The 6,111-nt window shown below is 33.9% G+C and overlaps 1 long non-coding RNA gene across 1 annotated transcript; it reads right to left on the bottom strand.

Moving 5' to 3' along the window:
- Positions 1-272: 272 nt before the first annotated feature.
- On the bottom strand, positions 273-3,209 carry LOC130989149 (uncharacterized). Its single transcript, XR_009090507.1, has 3 exons — positions 3,072-3,209; positions 1,151-1,217; positions 273-549 (listed from the first exon to the last, which is right to left on the bottom strand). It is a non-coding gene; the product is annotated as an uncharacterized LOC130989149 (long non-coding RNA).
- Positions 3,210-6,111: the final 2,902 nt, after the last annotated feature.

Here is a 6,111-nt window from a genome sequence, read left to right as displayed (position 1 = left end):
TAACGTCAAATAAACTTTGAAATTTTACATACCTCGTTGAGCCTGGTGTGATGGTGCGCTGAGCTCACGGTTGTTAATAACTATTAGTCTAGTGACTCATTCTAGACTAAACTCAAGACTTCTAATTCAGAGCTTTCCTTGGCTCTGATACCAGTCTGTCACAGCCCGCCCTAACTAGGGATAGTTAGGCCGAGTGATCCACGACTAGGGATGGGGTTAAAGAAGAAGGGGAAGAAAAGGGGCGTCATTTATAGCCGTAAAACTTACTCATCTTAATAAAACTCGTCATTTTTATTCATTAATACTCAATTGAAAACAGTCTATGAAAGACTGCATAAAAGTTAATTAATATCATTAATCAAGTTATACATCATATGAAACCATTCTCTTAAGACTCAAAGTATGACATAACATACTATAACATCAACAACATCTTGCAGCGGAAAGTAGCTAGACATATGTATGAAGACATATTCTAGACAGGTTAACTATTTATTAACAACCCTGGAGACTCCGCTCATTGCAGCACCATCATCACATCAGCTCAACCTGCACATTTAGAAAACATATGCAGGGCTGAGTACAAAAGCACTCAGTGGGCACGTATGCCTAGGTATAAAAATACATGCTTCAAAACTGTAAATTGTCATGCCATCATAAACAGTACAGCAAGGGAGTTTTTCGCTAAAAAGGCCCAAGCTTACTAAATTCATTTGTGATTCTTAAAGTTCGTCTGCAGACTAAGTTCTCTTGTAATCTATCATATCTGGAACTTTGTGCCGGAGAGGTGGCCACCTCTCACGGTCACTTGACCGGCCAACCCGCTAGATGACTCACGGTCACTGGTGTACACTAGCCCTGGCAGGATAGCTATCAACTGCTCAGGACCCGAATTCGATTGCATCATTGGCAAAGCCAAAGCAGATAGATATCATACTAAAATTTAAACATTTTATGGCAAGACAATACTTGAAATAACTTTAACTCAAAGATTTTGTCATGAAATAACTTGCTCAAAGGTAGCATTAAACTCGTTTGATAGATATATAAAACTGAAATTAACAGTTAAATCATCTCATGCATTCATTCGTATAAGAGGCCTACGACAAGCAGGGGATCTCTATATACGTATAGTAAAAGTAATGCCCACCTCGTTGTGTCTCTGTATCAATGAGTAACGTCACTCTCTCCCTCAAGTCGTTACTTCCCAAAAGGACCTTCATCGTTATGAAGAATTGGTGAGAAGTTATAAAAGAAACCTCGATTAATAATCTAATCTCTTTTATGAAACATTAGTATCTCTAATGTTCATCTCTCTTGATTGTTAATCAATATAACAATTATTATCTCTCGTCATTACTCATTAATTATAACATCCTTATGTTATAATTAGCAGCGCTTCAATTAAAAGAAATATTTAACACATCGAAAAGTCCACTTTCTTAGCAGATCTATTCGCTCTCATCTCGTCTAATTAACAAATTAGAAAGTTAAACTTTCCATTAGGTATGTATTTGAGTCACAGGTCAACAAGAATTGACTATGCTCAAATTCTAATTTCACTAAAAATTTCGGCATGACCTATTCATATATAATGTCAGCCACGAGATTTCAACGCGTGAATCTCACTACGTGAACTCGTCTCTCGACTCAAAACTTAACATCTTGACATCTTTTCAACGCAAACCAAACAATTCAAAATCATCAAAACTCTTTATCAGTAAACTATCATTTATACTCGACACCAATTGTTCGAGTGTCAGATACCAACATTTATGTGCGTTAATCATAACTCTCACAACTCACACCATTTAGTCATATCGTATCATCCATCAAAACAAATATAATCAAGTTGTTTTCTAGAAAGTTTTGCTGTTTTTGTGTCATCTTTAAAAATTCATAACAACCAACTCAATCATCATAAACTCTCATACCAATTGATCTCAAAAACTTCATGAAGTGTAGTTCACTCTAAAAATGGTAGTTAACCAAAAAGGTTAAAGGTTTTTGGAGATATTGCTCTTTTAGTGCAGGCTGTCAAAGATTGACAGTTTCTGCCAATTTTGTTTAGGCCATTAGAAACCAAGGCAAACCTTAATAAAATTCCATCAAATTTAATCAGCCAAAACTAAAGGTATCCTTGAAGATTTGGTTAAAAATTTCACAAGAGAAAACGTTCATATGATCTGCCAAATAAACAATGAAACTCATACACTTTTACTGTTGGACAAATATGACAGCAGAACAGGGCATTTTTGAAATAATAAACTGCTCTGTTTCAGAGGTCATAAAAATCGAAATCTTATGTTTTTAGAAAAGTATTGAAGTCTAGTTTCGTTTAAAAAAAACGGTGATGCAAAATCCTTCATGGATTAATAGATATAAACGTTTTTGTGAAGTCTACCAATAGTTGACAGATTCTGTCAAGGATTTTTCAAAATATCTTTAAAATAGCAAACATCATTCAAAAGACATGAAATTTTGCAGCAACGAAATACACATATCATAGATAAACATACTAAAATTTCAGAGCCATCAAGCAATGAAAACTCATCGAAACATAAGCTTGAAACTGCTGTAAAATTTTGACAGAATTCCAGTTTTAATTTCGTTCAACAATTATCATCCATAAATTGTAAATCAATTAGCATGCTCATGTGATATCGTATAACACATATACGCAATAATATTCATTATGCAACGCCTCAAACTTCACGAATTTAAATAATCATACTCTAAAAATTTATACAATTTTCGTGCTTGGAAAAATACGAATTTAATATATATCGATTCTAGCATACCCCTAAGCACAAATATCAAGTCAAAACGATCAAACAAAAATCGAAAGACAAGCTAATATGTGAAAAACGGGGCTGCCCTCATGGGTTTCATAGCTACGGTTCGTTCCGTTCTTACTCCCTTCATTAAACATGCTCAACATCTACCCAAGAACAACATACTAAAATTTCACGACGATCCGACGTCGTTTCAAAATAAAGTCGAGAATCGACGTTTTTCGACGTCGACGAAAATCGAAAAGAAAACCATCAAAACGTAGGTAGAGATCTTACCTACTTAGATACGTGATCGAAAAGATGATCAGCGCTCGTCTCGGTGCTCAAATCGGAGGTCAAAAGCTTGAACACCAAAGAAATGGTGTTAACGTGAAGTGTGTGTGTGTTTCTAATGTGTTTTAGTGTGTGTGCAGCACAAATTAGTGTGTGTGTTGTGTGTGCAGTAGTGGTGCCGCCGGTTCAGGAACCGCCGGTTCCGGGCCCGAACCGGCGGTTCAGGGTTCGGAATCCGGCGAACCTGAACCGGCCCGGATGAAATTAAAAGGGCCGGTTTTCTGACCCTGAACCGGCGGTTCCGGTCCGGGCCGAGAACCGGCGGTTCAAGGGCCGAAAACCGGCGGTTCCGGGCTTTTTCATTTTTTTTTGTATTATTTTTATTTTTAATGAAATTAAATGATTTGTGTTAATTTCAACTAAATGTAGCTTCACTATTTATAGTGTACTACACATGGTAGATAATCCTACATTTTTCAATGTGGGATAATGTAGCTTCACTATTTATAGTGTACTACACATGGTAGAGAATCCTACCTTCACTATTTATAGTGTACTACACATGGTAGAGAATCCTACATTTTTCAATGTGGGATAATTTCAACTTAATGGAGCTTCACTATCTATAGTGTACTACATATTGTAAAGAATACTACATTTTTCAATGTGGGATCACTCAACCTAACTTATAAATATAAAACTTATATTCATGTAATATATAACTAACAACTTATAAATATATAACTTGTGGAGTAACTTATAACTTATATTCATGTAATAGTTTTTACTTTACAAATGTTGAAAAAAATATTAAAATTACTCAACCTATACTATATAGTTTTATAAATTATGATGTTAAAAACTTAAAATGTTAAAATTACTCAACTTAAAGTCTTAAATTACTTAATAACTTATATACTATTGTCATATAAATATATAATTTTTAAATATATGTTTTGTTTTTTAAAGCTTGAAATTACTCAAGTTACCAAGTAAAATAATTTTCAAATTTACTCAACTTAAAAATCTTAATAATATAATAATATTTTTTATGTCATCTTTTTTTTAAATGACAATTGAATTGAAATAAAATAAAGGAAAAATAATTAACACATTGAGAACCAAAAATTCAAATGAATTCATAAAAATAGATATCTTTATTGAATTTATTCTATGTACCAAAAGATATTACAAGGATACAAATTACATAATCTTTAAAATTGAATAAGTAAACTAACAAATACTAACTAATTGATCCCTAGACCTTATAAGTTATAAGTTACATAATTTATATTCATGTAATATATAACTTATAACTTATAAAAATATAACTTGTAACTTATAACTTATATTCATGTAATAATTTTTACTTTACAAATGTTGAAAAAAATATTAAAATTACTCAACCTATACTATATAGTTTTATAAATTATGATGTTAAAAACTTAAAATGTTAAAATTACTCAACTTAAAGTCTTAAATTACTTAATAACTTATATACTATTGTCATATAAATATATAATTTTTAAATATATGTTTTGTTTTTTAAAAAATATTACAAGGATACAAATTACATAATCTTTAAAATTGAATAAGTAAACTAACTAATATTAACTAATTGATCCCTAGACCTTATAAGTTATAAGTTACATATTTATAAGTTATATATTTAGAAGTTATAAGTTATTACATGAATATAAGTTATATATTTATAAGTTAGGTTGAGTGATCCCACATTGAAAATGTAGGATTCTTTACAATGTGTAGTACATTATAGATAGTGAAGCTACATTATCCCACATTGAAAAATGTAGGATTCTCTACCATGTTTAGTACACTATAAATAGTGAAGCTACATTATCCCACATTGAAAAATGTAGGATTCTCTACCATGTGTAGTACACTATAAATAGTGAAACTACATTTAGTTAAAATTATTAAGATTTGAATATAAAATTAAAAAAAAATAAAAAATTGGCCGGGCCCGGCGGTTCAGGGCCGAACCGGCGGGCCGGCCCGGCGGGCCGCGGGCCGCCCTCCCCTTGAACCTTAACCGGACCGAGCTCCTTGGCGGGCCGGTCCCGGAACCGGCCCGTGGTCAACGGTCCGGGCCCGGACCGTTGACTTTCGGGCCGGTTCAGGGTCGGCCCGCCGGTCCCGGTTGAACCGTGGCAGCACTAGTGTGCAGCGTGAGTTAGGTGAGATAGAGGGATAGTGGGCAGTTGGGGGGGTGGTTAGGGGTAGGGTAGGTTAGATATTTAGGATATTAACCCGTTAGTCGTTAAATATCTCGTTTCGTCTCGTTTTAACGATTAACTACCCATACTCTTCGTTACTCGCCCTCTCAACCTCTACTCACTTTCATTGCACTCGTAATTCTATATAAATATAGAAAACACAAGCTCGTTCTCGAAATTCTGATAAACGAGCTCGGTTCGTTTATCGAGAAAATCTAGTTCACTATTCACTCGTCGTCCAAAAATAAAAACTTTCATTATTGGACTCGTATCGAAAAACTAAGAATATTTTTCGACGACGTGCACGTAAGATTTTGAAAGTCGACAAAAAGACGAAATAGCAGTATTTTACTATTCATCGTCAAAAAGTCAAAATTTTCAAAAACGTCTTAACAGACTCAGATCTCACTTCCGAGTTCACCGTTCTCATTCAAATAATTATCTCGAATTATTCGAATACTCAAACTCAAATACGAATATAAAATCTCACATCATTCTTACATCATCGAAAGAACATCTCAACATCTTTAAAAAAAAAAACTTCATATAACTCCTCATCTCTTTACAAAGTAATCAAACAAGGGATCTATACCCTAATTACTCAAACTTAAGCAATTAAACACGTCATCAAAAGCACGGGTATTACATTAGGGCTGACTGGACCTCCTCCAGTGAGATGGTGTTTTCTCTGCCATAAAGCATGACATCTTTCAACTGATCAAAAGACTTGGGCAAGGCATTTAGCAAAATGATGGCCTTGTCCTCATCTTCTAGTCTGACATCAATGTTCTCCAAGTCATCAATGG

The sequence above is a fragment of the Salvia miltiorrhiza genome, chromosome 6 (assembly GCF_028751815.1).
Source record: "Salvia miltiorrhiza cultivar Shanhuang (shh) chromosome 6, IMPLAD_Smil_shh, whole genome shotgun sequence".
In the NCBI taxonomy this organism is placed as follows: Eukaryota; Viridiplantae; Streptophyta; class Magnoliopsida; order Lamiales; family Lamiaceae; genus Salvia; species Salvia miltiorrhiza.
This window is presented reverse-complemented; position numbering and strand designations above follow the sequence as displayed.